This window comes from Oncorhynchus kisutch, linkage group LG4, assembly GCF_002021735.2.
Source record: "Oncorhynchus kisutch isolate 150728-3 linkage group LG4, Okis_V2, whole genome shotgun sequence".
In the NCBI taxonomy this organism is placed as follows: domain Eukaryota; kingdom Metazoa; phylum Chordata; class Actinopteri; order Salmoniformes; family Salmonidae; genus Oncorhynchus; species Oncorhynchus kisutch.
The window spans coordinates 38,359,554-38,373,497 of record NC_034177.2 but is presented as its reverse complement, the minus strand read 5'-3'; positions in this window follow the sequence as shown (position 1 = coordinate 38,373,497).

Sequence of the window (13,944 nt, the reverse complement as noted above, 5' to 3'; positions counted from 1 at the left end):
TTGTGACATGCAATTAAAAAAAATATACAGTGCCAGTCAAAAGTTTAGACACACCTACTCATTCCAGGGTTTCTCTTTAGTTTGACTATTTTCTACATTGTAGAATAACAGTGAAGACATAAAAAATATGAAATTACACAGATGGAATCATGTATTAACCAAAAAGTTAACTCGCGATTCTTCAAAGTAGCCACCCTTTACTGTGTATTTTTGATGCATTCAATGTTCTGATTCTATTTTACTGTCATTAGTTTAACCATATGGTGTACATATTTTCATATGTAATATTTCATTCAACAGTTGTCACAGTCACACAATAATATAATGTTTTACATGAGTATGTTTAATTTATGGAAAAGCATTTACTACATATAGAATGATATGCTATATGGTTTGTGTGAATCTCATATCAGCAGTGTATTCAATCTGCTGTTTTGTCATGTTTCAAGAGTACATTTCAGGAATGTTACCAAAACACTTATTTGAATGAAAATAACAATATGTAGCATACTGCAGCATATGCCTCTGGACTGAGGGGGGGGGGGGGGGGACAGGTGTCTTTTATACTGATAACAAGTTCAAACAGGTGCCAATAATACAGGTAACAGGTGGAGGACAGAGGAGCCTCATAAAGAAGAAGTTACAGGTCTGTGAGAGCCAGAAATCTTGCTTGTTTGTAGGTGACCAAATACTTATTTATAAATTCATTAAAAATCCTACAATGTGATTTTCTGGATTTTTTCTCTCATTTTGTCTGTCATAGTTGAAGTGTACCTATGATGAAAATTACAGGCCTCATTTTTTTAAGTGGGAGAACTTGCACAATTGGTGGCTGACTAAATACTTTTTTGCCCCACTGTATTCTTAACGCCACCTGCCATGCTAACCAAAATACAGGGGGTGGTCCGCCCAGGTCTTACCTAGGGTCCATAGACAGAGTACATACTACAGGTATATGTATGCCCGCAGGCCTCTTGCCTAAGCACTCCCAAGGTGCCTTCCCCTTCCCCCTTGGAACAAATCAAACAGAATAATACAAACAATTTCAATAATCAAAACATTCCTTTTGACATAAACATACCTCAGCTGGACCGGCTACAAAATACTTCACAAAAACTGTCTGAGCAACAACTAACACAGGACATCAAAGAAGCTCTCCCTTAGCAACAAACAATACTGGGGCATACCCAGAAGCTCTCTCTTCCTTACAAAGGAACTCTGGCTTTTAATCTGCAGAAGGAGTCAAATTGAAGACAGCCGTATCCTTTGAAGAGAGGGCGGGGTCAGAGCTCCAATTATTGATGGGTCTGACCAATCAGCTGCTTAGAACTTCAGGAAGCCATTTCCTGAAATACACACAGAAACAAATACAAACCCACAACAACACAGAACCTGGGGAACGTAACAAACACGATGCCACAGATGTCTCACGGTTTGAGGGAGTGTGCAATTTGGCATGCTGACTGCAGGAATGTCCACCAGAGCAGTTGAGGAATATCAAACCAGGAAGTGGCTTCTATTTTGAAAACTCCATGTTCCATAGCCTCCCTTTGCTCCATTTAAAGGGATATCAACCATATTATTTTTCCTATCGCATCCTCAAGGTGTCCTTCCTCTCTCTCTGTTGTGGTTAGAGTGGATTGTTCAGACTGACATTAATTCATTCGTTATAGAATGTTTTGGCGGTTGTCGTTCTTCGAGTTCAATGATACCGAATTTCTAGCTGCAGACTAGTAATTAATATCAAAGACTTGTTCTTATTCTGTTGGTATCGATAGTTCACGTGGTATGGTTAAAAGATTCAGCAATGGTCTACAACCTTTGTACCCTCGTAATGGAGGAAAACATGGTCTGGTGATAATTTCTCAAAGTTGGGTTTTATTCGGAATTGCAGAAAAGGGCTGTCCCAGGATGCCTGACCCTAACTGGGCTCAGGGGTGGTCCTCTGATTTAGTTCAACTCAAAAGGGAATTGGAGTTTCCTTCATTAAACAGTCCAAAATCACATCACACAATTTTACAAACAGTATCATACTCACTCATTCATCTTATATAACAATTAGATGTAAACCTCATATCTGAGGCTATTATATAAACAGCGTTATGGCAATGTGGCCACACCATCTCCCATGAGCTTCCCCAAAATGTAGCAAACGGACCAGTTCATAGCTGGATTCTTCACCGATCTTTTATACCTTGTCCGGAACATGACATTTGTTCGGACCTCAAGTTCTGTGAGGTGGATGAAATTCCTTTGTTCTCTATGAAAATTCACTCTGTCTCTTATACTGTGTGGCCATGAGGCAGGGTCTTCTCAGGAATTTACAACCTCTCTCTGACCACAGCAGCCTAATTGAAGGAGGCAGGGGGAGGCAGGGAGAGGGGGATGGGCTTGCTGTACCCAAAGAGGGCAACATCATGACAGTAACTAGCTAGTTAATGTTAGTAATCTGTGTGTCTCTGATGTGCAGAGCTATAACGTTAGCTAGCAGCAAGTGTTCTGCTACATTCAATCTCTTTAGGTCCCATTGAAATGTCCTGCTCATTGCTCATTCAGACAGCAATAAATGCTATCTGTCTTCTAGCTGATGCAAATCATGGCTATGACTCCAATGTGAAACGAATGTCTATATATACTGTTTGAGGTTGTGGACAGGTGTCTTTTATACTGATAACAAGTTCTCTCAATTTGTCTGTCATAGTTGAAGTGTACCTATGATGAAAATTACAGGCCTCTCATCTTTTTAAGGGGGAGAACTTGCACAATTGGTGGCTGACTAAATACTTTTTTTGCCCCACTGTATATGTAGCTAGCTAACGTTATATAGACAATGCATAATGTCTACAGACATTGGAGTTAGCTAGCTATAATCTTAGCTACTACAATCAGTGTCAAATCTAGCAAAAAAAGGTTATACAGACAATCAAAGTATATAGATCTTCTTCATAGCTAGCTTTTACAATCAGTGTCAAATCTCCCATTGAAATCAGAATTTCAGCGTTGCTTACCTGCTCAGGTAGCTAGCTACTGTCTGAGCTTCACGAGGAACTTGAATATTTGGCTCCAATGTTATTGAATGTTGTTCAATAACATTCAATAATAAGTTAGGCAATAGGCTTTGTGTAGCTTTAAGCTATGTAGACAGACAGTGGTTGACAGAGCTTGTGGTGCTTGATTGACTCAGATAAGTTTCAGATCTTGAGATTAACTGTCTGTGAACACTGCTGACAGGCAGGTGTGCATGCGTACATGATTTCACATGTGAAATGTCATGTGTAGTTTCTGGTATCACATGTTGAAAATTTGCATCCCCATGTTACATTTATTTAACATGAGATCGTGTTCTCACATGTGCTCACGTCGTCACTTCATATAAAATCACATGTAATCACATGTAATCACGTGTTCACGTGTTCACATGTGGAATTCATTAGGGACACCACAAACTGTCAGTAATCTCCCCAAGGAGAAGTGGGTGTGGAGTCAGGTGCAGGAGAGAGCAAATTCACGAAAAAAGGTCATTTTATTAGCAAGTCCAAAGAACAGGAACAGGACTACAACAGTAGCCTCAAAACAACCGGACACCGCCCAGAAAAAAACCTGTTCAACAGAACACAAGAAAACGCAACCCAAACAAAATGACAGCTAACGTAGCAATCCACCACAAAACCCAGAGGGTATGGCGAGATTAAAATACCCCCCTAATTACCCTAAATTGTTCTCAGGTTCTCAATAAAGGCTTCCAGTATTTCGTTGCATGTCATGGTTTATGCATTTTTTCAAGCTCTTACATTTCACCCTGTTACAACTGACCTGTGAGGTAAATGATAATTTCACTCCTTATATTTGAGACAAAGTCAAAACTGCTAAAAGTGTTATAACCATCCTCGGTCTCCCCTATTAACTTCACTGGCCCTCCCCATAACTTATATGTACAAATAAGAGAGCAGGTCTGGAATCAGTGTGGCAGGATATGATGATTACACAGAAGGATCACCAAGCTTTTACGTGATGGTCTTTCTGGGAGGCAGGAGAAATAATGAGGAGGCAACTTGATTTAACGCTGTTCGCTTTTAATATAATATTTATGGTGACAATAGTGAAACAATTAGGTACCGGATCCGGACAACTAACTAAGTTAAATCTGAGAGGTGCCTGCTCAAATTATACTGCAATAACAATGAGCTGGTAGTCCAATTACAGCTCATGTAATAACAGTTGAAGAACAATGATTATGTTAAATGGTTTCAGAACGTTAATTTGAACCGTAGCTAGGTTGTTTACAGTACAGTTTGTTTCTCTGCAAAGAAAGGTTTTCTTGTACATTTGCTTCAGTGTTCTTATTGTTCTGGTGATATGAACTTGAATATACAAAGGCAGCCTTGAAGACAATCTGTCTATGAGTTAATAGGAATGCCGGTCCTTTATAATGTTGCAACTGTAGTGCACCAAACTTTCTATTCTCTCTCTTCAGCTCATCCAATCACATACCTCTACTGAGTTAGCCCAGGTCTCAGCTGTGGACTCCTCACAGTGGCAGTGTAAATGCTGGTTTTGTTACACTGAGTCACAGACATACAGCCAGGTTTTATTTGGCAAACCTTCACATCTAAGTGAAGGTGGATATTAGCTCTTTATCTTGTGTGTGTGTCTGTCATTGCAGCTGCTGATCATTAAGGGGCGTCATTGTACGTATCCCATTTTGTCAGTGTGCCCTACAAAACCATGATCTGGAGAGACATCCATCATTATCCCCTCCGTGAACAGTTTGGCATTTCACACAACACAGTTGAGTGTCAGGCGTGCAGTACCATGTGCAGTCAGTGGGACTGTGATACATGTCCTTTCACAGTACACTTCACCTGATGCATGACTCACATATTAAACTGTCTTTATTTCCTTCCCAAGCATGCACACACTCTCTCTCTCACACACACACACACACACACACACACACACACACACACACACACACACACACACACACACACACACACACACACACACACACACACACACACACACACACACACACACGTCTGCCACTGATTAGATAATGTTTTCGTGTTTTTTGGAAGGGCTGTGAGAAGGTAGTTTGCAAAACAAAGGCTGCAACCACGATTGTCTGGAAGAACGTTAGAACTTAAAAACAAACAAGCAGCGGAACACCTGTGTCTCTCTCTGAGCTGTTGCTTGAAGTGGCAAGGAGGGTGGGGAGGGGTGGAGGAAAGGAGAATCTATTTACGCTACAGCACCAGAAACAGGAAATAAAGCATTCCTCTAACAGCTAAATTGGCACTGTGGAGTTAAGATTATAGGCATCCAAATCAGCACTGAATAACAAACCTGCTTAGTCAGTCAGTTCCTTACCAACACATTTCTGTCGAAGGTATGCTTTATGCTACTGCTGGGTATGTGCAGTGCTGGGCAGTGCTGTGTATGGGAGGCTCAGCAGTGAGCCATGGACCCTGAGCTGTGCAGCGAGTTGCAGTGTATAATTGATTTCTAGAACAGAGTAATTAGAATGTGCTCCAGCACCTGTTTCTGACCCCGTTATAATGTTTCACTACCTGACGAGTTCTCCCCTGCAGGACTCCGGTTTTGACAAATGGGTGCAGTGAGAGTGGTGATGTTCTACCGATCATAATTACTGCAATGTTTATCGATGTTCAATGTAATGCTAATCACTCCCCCTGTAGTGATTGGGATTAAGCAGAACAGAGTTGGCAACGGGATAATTCAGGGTAATTCCACCTGGGTCAGGCTAATATGGCCGCCATGATGCTGAACTCATAAGCCTCTTTGCGACAAGTGAGCCTTCGGTACTGCTGCAGCTCTGCTCTCTCTCCTATATAATCAGACCCCATCCCTCTCTGTTCTCCATCACTGCTCATTTCTATCTATTTCTTTCTGACCTTTTCCCTGTCTTTTCACCACTCTCACTTTACCTTATCTCTAATCTCTGTCTACATCTCTGTCTCTGTTTCACCCCCCCCTCACCCCCCCGGAGGCCCTCAAGCGTTTTTGCAGTCCTTCAGAACAGATCTAAGACCAGTTCCTGTCTTCCTTCAAACACCTGCTGACTCGTGGTCAGTCTCACAGTCTTCACACACCTGACTTTAATTTTAAATTGCCATGGTTGTCAATGAGGAATTTTCCAATTCAATTGAAAACTGAATTGACCCCAAGCCTCTCACAGGCCCGCAGGATGTGATCATATAGGGCAGATACCTTACAGTAGTGTATTAGGTTGATACGCAGACAGCTGTTTTCTCCTCAAAGGGAGTACTAGGAGTGGACAAACAAGGCTGCCCTGCGAAACCAGTCATCTCTCTGGGGAGATGGAGAGATCAGGGGACAGCAGGCAAAGGAAGAGGGATGGAGAGGTGGATGCTTCGTAAACAACAGGTGTGGACTAACAGTGAAATGCTTACTTGAGGGCCCTTCCCAACAATGCAGAGAGAAAGAAAATAGAAAGTGAATAGAAAAGTAAAACACATAATAATAAAAGTAATAATAGATACACAATGGACAGCTGGGAGAAGGTGCTCTTATTCTCCATGGACTTTACAGTGTCCCAAAACTTTTTGGAGTTAGTGCTACAGGATACACATTTCTGTTTGATAAAGCTAGCCTTAGCTTTCATAACTGACTGTGTATATTGGTTCCACGCTTCCCTGAAAATGTGCATATCGTGGTGGCTATTCGATGCTCATGCAGAACACCACAGGATGTTTTTGTGCTGGTCAAGGGCAGTCAAGTCTGGGGTGAACAAAGGGCTATATCTGTTCTTAGTTCTACATTTTTTTAATGGGACATGCTTATTTAAGATGGTGAGGAAAGCACTTTTAAAGAGGCATCCTCTATTGAAGGGATGAGGTCAATATCCTTCCAGGAGACCTGGGCCAGGTCGATTAGAAAGGCCTGCTCACTGAATTGTTTTAGGGAGCGTTTGACGATGATGAGGGATGGTCGTTTGACCGCGAACCCATTACGGACACAGGCAATAAGGTAGTGATCGCTGAGATCCTATTTGAAGACAGCAGAGGTGTATTTAGAGGGCAAGTTGGTCAGGATGATATCTAAGAGAGTGCCCATGGTTACGGATTTAGGGTTGTACCTGGTAGATTCCTTGATAATTTGTGTAAGATTGAGGGCATCTAGCATAGATTGTGGGACGGCCGGGGTGTTAAGCACATCCCAGTTTAGGTCACCTAACAGTACGAACTCTGAAGATAGATGGGGGGCAATCAATTCACATATGGTGTCCAGGGCACAGCTGGGGGCTGAGGGGGGTCCTTATGAATCGGCAACGGTGAGAGACTTGTTTCTGGAAAGATGGATTTTTAAAAGTAGAAGCTCGAATTGTTTGGGCACAGACCTGGATAGTATGACAGAACTCTGCAGGCTGTCTCTGCAGTAGATTGAAACTCTGCCCCCTTTGGCAACTCTATCTTGTCAGAAAATGTTGTAGTTGGGGATGGAGATTTCAGAGTTTTTGGTGGCCTTCCTAAGCCAGGATTCAGACACGGCTAGGACATCAGGTTTGCCAGAGTGTACTAAAGCAGTGAATAAAACAAACTTAGGGAGGAGGCTTCTAATGTTAACATGCATGAAACCAAGGCTTTTACGGTTACAGAAGTCAACAAATGAGAGCACCTGGGAATTGGAGTGGTGCTTGGGGCTGCAGGGCCTGCATTAACCTCTACATCACAAGAGGAACAGAGGAACATTAATGATAGTCAAGTCACAACATTGCCTCCCTGGCTACAAGTCCAAGGTGCTGACACCCACAAATATCTGACAGTGAACTCCCACCTGGATAAGCATGTATAATTATCAATGTGCTGCGCTGGGAGTAAAATCAGGTGAGGGGGAGAAGAGGTGAAGGGGGAGTGTAGTGGAAGGCGGCTTGACTGTATCTCTATGACACGGAGCACTTCGTAATTGCCTTTACAGCAGGATCGATGACCACTCAGTATTTGGCATCTGAATGAATCTGACTGTCAGGGATGATGGCTTTTACACTTCTGCTGTCATGTGTTTTAGTAGTTTCTGAGAAGAGCATATGCAAGGTATCTATCGCCGAGACATTAAAGCTTACCGTAGCTGTGGCCTCCAGGTCATGTTCGTCATAAGAGACTAACTTGGTCATTTTTGCCATTCTCAAACTTGGTCTTTAAAACCTGTTTGGGATAAGGGGCAGCATTTTCACGTTCGGATGAAAAGCCTGCCCAGAGTAACCTTCCTGCTACTCAGGCCCAGAAGCTAATATATGCATACTATTAGTAGTAGTATTGGATAGAAAACACTCTGAAGTTTCTAAAACGGTTTGAATGATGTCTGTGAGTATAACAGAACTCATGTGGCAGATGAAAACCTGACAAAAATCCAACCAGGAAGTGGGAAGGTTGTAGTTTTTCAACTCATTGCCTATCGAATATACAGTGTGTATAGGGTCATATTGCACTTCTTAAGTCTTCCAGTAGATGTCACCAGTCTTTAGAACCTAGTTTGAGGCTTCTACTGTGAAGTGGGGGCAAATGAGAGCTGATTCAACCAGTGATCTGCCAGAGTGCCATAAGCTGATCACGCGTGCACACGTGAGAGCAACCTGCGTTCCATTGCAATTCTAAAGACAAAGGAATTCTCCGGTTGGAACATTATTGAAGATTTATGTTAAAAACATCCTAAAGATTGATTCTATACATCGTTTGACATGTTTCTACGAACTGTAATATAACTTTTTGAACTTTTCGTCTGAACTTTCGCCTGGACTTGCCTGCGCCTCGTGAGTTTGGATTTCATGACCAAACGCGCTAACAAAAGGAGGTATTTGGACATAAATGATGGACTTTATCGAACAAAACAAACATTTATTGTGGAACTGGGATTCATGGGAGTGCATTCTGATGAAGATCATCAAAGGTAAGTGAATATTTATAACACTATTTCTGACTATTACTGACTCCACAACACGGCGGGTATTTGCATGGCTTGTTTTTGTGTCTGAGCACCGTACTCAGATTATTACACGGTTTGATTTTTCTGTAAAGCTTTTTTGAAATCTGACACAGCGGTTGCATTAAGGAGAAGTATATCTATAATTCTGTGCATAATACTTGTATCTTTTATCAAAGTTTATTATGAGTATTTCTGTAAATTCATGTGGCTCTCTGAAAATTTGCCGGATGTTTTCGAGGCACAACATTACTGACCATAAAGCGCCAATGTAAACTGAGAATTTTGGATATAAATATGAATTTTGTCGAACAAAACATACATGTATTGTGTAACATGAAGTCCTATGAGTGCCATCTGATGAAGATCATCAAAGGTTAGTGATTCATTTTAGCTGTTTCTGCTTTTTGTGACTCCTCTCTTTGGCTGGAAAATGGCTGTGTGTATTTTTGTGACTGTGCTTTCGCTGTAAAGCCTTTTTGAAATCGGACATGATGGGTAGATTAACAAGAAGTTAATTTATTAGGTCTGCAATCCCGACAATGGGATAATTGCATAGCGCCACATTCAAACAATATTACAAAACATATTTAGATTCATGAAATCACAAGTGCAATATAGGAAAACACAGTTTAGCCTTTTGTTAATCCACCTGTCGTGTCAGATTTTGAAAATATGCTTTACAGCGAAAGCAATCCAAGCGTTTGTGTAAATTTATCGATCGCTCGACAAAACATTATGTACACCTAGCATCATGTAGCTTGGTCACGAATATCAGAAAAGCAATCAAATTAATTGTTTATCTTTGATGATCTTCGGATGTTTTCACTCACGAGACTGAGTTACACAATAAATGTTCCTTTTGTTCCATAAAGATTATTTTTATATCCAAATGTAAGGAAAATTATGATTAAATGACTGAACAAATCATTTTAAATGGAACTTATACTCTGTTTTATTATATCTGATTAACAATATGAGTTCATAAGAAGGGATTGTGTGACACGGACAAGGAGTAATTAAAGATAATGAACACCATTCCAACTAGGCAGAAACGAATGTTTTAGTAGTGTATTAGGTTGATACGGTTGTAGATTAAGTAAGCAGATAAGGTAGTTAACCTATGGTTGAACCGACGAAACTGAGCTCTGGGGTGTTTTAGATAACCTAGGAATGCACTCACAGCCTTTTCTGTTAATTAGAACTGTCAGTTAAGTGGTGATCGATAATGTTGAGGGGTCAAAAGTTAATTCAGTTATGTTGTGTGTCCTGTGTATGTGCTAGGGGGGTCAGAATGAACTCAGAATGAACCTTTAAAGTTCCCTTTAACCCGGTCTGGAGGAGGAGATTCATTTTAGGAGCAATGAAATGACGTCATGTTATTTTATATAAACTGTTGCTCGTGGTAATGTGGCAGCGCGCTCCGAGAATAAATTCTGTTACCTATTATTGATAAGATTGGTCTATTTTATGCAAACAAGAATCTTACAAATTCTCATGAAATAGATTAAGGGAATTCAATTAATGAAATCACATTGGTATAATTAAATTACAGTAACACCAAAACACCTCCGTTTTTTTGGTGCGTTATGTTCAGAAATCCACAGGAAAGAGCGGTCACGACAACGCAGACAAATTCCAAATAGTTTCCGTAATGTCCACAGAAACATGTCAAACGTTTTTTTATAATCAATCCTCAGGTTGTTTTTAAAATATACAATTGATAATATATCAACCGCAACTACCTTTATCAGTAGGAGAGGGACAGACAATGGCTGCCCAAACTCTGTTACGCATACAAAACGCTGCTGGCACCCGGCCATACAATGACGCAATGTTATCGTTCTCGCCCATTTTTCAAAATAAGAGCCTGAAACTATGTCTAAAGACTCTTGACACCTTGAGGAAGCGATAGGAAAAATAATCTGGTTGATGTCCCTTTAAATGGAGCAAAGGCAGGCTATGGAACATGGAGTTTTCAAAATAGAAGCCACTTCCTGGTTTGATTTTCCTCAGGGTTTCGCCTGCAATATCAGTTCTGCTATACTCAGACAATATTTTGACAGTTTTGGGAACTTTAGAGTGTTTTCTATCCAATACTAATAATAATATGCATATATTAGCAACTAAGACTGAGGAGCAGGCCGTTTAGTTTGGGCAATTTATCCATCCAAGCTACTCAATACTGCCCCCCAGCCATAAGAAGCTAAGCTTTAATTTGGTGTATTGCACGTGTGAATGTAGAAAAGTTACATATTTCAAAAATATATTTTTGAATTTCACGCTCTGCCTTTTCAGCGGAAACCCCTAGCTGTAAGAACAATGTGACTTTGTCATCTGCATAGACTACACAATATGACATCCCTTCACCCACTCATGCTTCATCTTACATCTGTACTAGGTTTGCAAAGTTACTCGTAATTGAACCTCTTCAGCTTATGGGGGCGCTATTTCATTTTTGGATAAAAAGACGTTCCCGTTTTAAGCGCAATATTTTGTCACAAAAAGAAGCTCGACTATGCATGGAATTGGTAGCTTTGGAAAGAAGACACTCTGACGTTTCCAGAACTGCAAAGATTTTCACTGTGAGTGCCCCAGAACTCATGCCAAGATGTTTCTGCAACCAGGAAATGAACAGGATTTCTGAGGCTCCGATTTGCATCATCTCCTTATATGGCTGTGAATGCGACAGGAATGAGCCTACCCTTTCTATCGTTTCCCCAAGGGGTCTGGAGCATTGTGACGTATTTGCAGGCATATCATTGGAAGATTGACCATAAGAGACTACATTTTCCGCACGGTGTCCTGCGTGGAAATTGGTGTGCAAAACTCAGCTGCTGGTATTTTTCCATGGGATTCTGAGAAAAACCATGCTTCCACGAACGGCATATCAATGAAGAGATATGTGAAAAAACACCTTGAGGATTGATTCAAACAACGTTTGCCATGTTTCGGGTCGATATTATGGAGTTAATTCGGAAAAAAGTTCGACGTTTTGGTGACTGAATTTTCGGTTCGGTAGCCAAATGTGTAGTAACAAAACGGAGCGATTTGTCCTACACAAAGAATCTTTCAGGAAAAACTGGACATCTATGTAACTGAGAGTCTCCTCATTGAAACATCTGAAGTTCTTCAAATGTAAATTATTTTATTTGATTCCTTTGCTGGTTTTTGTGAAAATGTTGTGCTAAATGCTACGCTAAATGCTAAGCTAGCCAGCAACACTCTTACACAAATGATTGATTTTCTATGGTTCAAAAGCATATTTGGAAAATCTGAGATGACAGTGTTGTTAAGAAAAGGCTAAGCTTGAGAGCAGGCATATTTATTTCATTTCATTTGCGATTTTTAGAAATCGTTAACGTTGCATTATGGTAATGAGCCTGAGGGTGTAGTCACGCTCCCGGATCCGGTATCGGTAGTTCAGAGAGGTTAACAAAGTTAAATCGGAATATTTTGTAAATAACAGATCATTTATGTCAATCTGTTGTGAACTTGAGTGAGGACCCAAAAGCGGTTTAACAAAAACAGAGTCCTTTAATGTAAAAACACAGGGAAGACATAGATCCTCTTCAGATGTAGAAAATGGCAAAATAGACAACCCTCAGAGAGGGCGACAAATGAAACAGAAAGTCCTTCTGATATTTACAAAAGAGTCCCCTTCTTAGCAGCAGAGGAGAATAGCTGGGTTGCGGCGACAGACTGCTGGTCTCTCTGGGTAGGCGCGGTTCGTACCGGACAGAGGTACCTGATCACACGTAGCATCAGAAGAACAGGCAGATTCCGACAGGATGGGACAAGGGTGAAGCAAACAAGACAATAGTCTGGTTCTGGCATGAGAAACTCAAACGAGAATCTGACAAAGAAAGAAGCAGGAACAGAGGGAAAAAGGGAACAGGTGGGAAAAGAGTGAACGAGGTAGTTAGAGAAGATGAGGAACAGCTGGGGGAAGGAGAGGAAGAGAAGGTAACCTAATACGACCAGCAGAGGGAAACGGAGTGAAGAGAAAGAACAGGAACAAGACATAATATGACAATACATGACACAATCTATGTTATCTTTGGTAATTTATACTTGAATAATTATTTTTTTAAATAAAATCTATGTCTATATTGTCCATGAGTTTCTAATGGATAGACCATATGGTTCAAGAGAATATAGCCTAATTAATGAAAAAAGCATCTGCATTATTTTAAATGAACTCTGCAATGATTTACTTTTTCACAACATTAAGAACAAAGACAGAGTGACATAGTAAAATAAATAAAAGTGTGTAAAATATAATTGATATTACATGCAGAAACCCTCATATAAAACACAAATTGTATTCACTAAGTTGATGGTTTATGATTAGGATCAGGTTTTACAGCTTTGTCATTCACATATTTGTTTATAATCTTATTTGATTATTTAATTTATTTTACATGTGATAAGGTCACACAGCGGGCCAAAGATAATTACATAAACGTGATAATCTGAAGTACCCAAAAGGTACAGATTTCTGGTACTTTACTGGTAAACTTACTTTTAATGGTAAAAGTTTCTAGTAATATACCCTGCATTTGCAACCCTAATCTCTACTTTTCGGCTTCCTAATTTTCTCCTTATTCTCCCCACTTTCCTTCTCGTCTCCCTCCCCCTCCTTCCTCCCATCCCAGAGTGTGACTTTCACAGTGAGAGTAATTAGCTGTTTAATTAAGATCAACACTGTCGATGTGGCTGCCAAGCAAAGCCAAGTAGGAGAGTGGCTATATTTAATGGTCTCTGCTCTTCTCTAATGAATTAAAATTCGCTTTTATGAACGCACAGGGACACATAATTGTATACCCACCCTCTCTTTGACAGCTGTCTAGTCTAGGCCTGTCCTTTTCAGTCTGATCGCTCTCCATTGCCCTGATGTCTTTGTCAGGGTCACATTATCATCAGGAGCATGTTTTGGGTCCTGCTATTTGGGGTCTCTCTCTCTCTCTCTCTCTCTCTCGC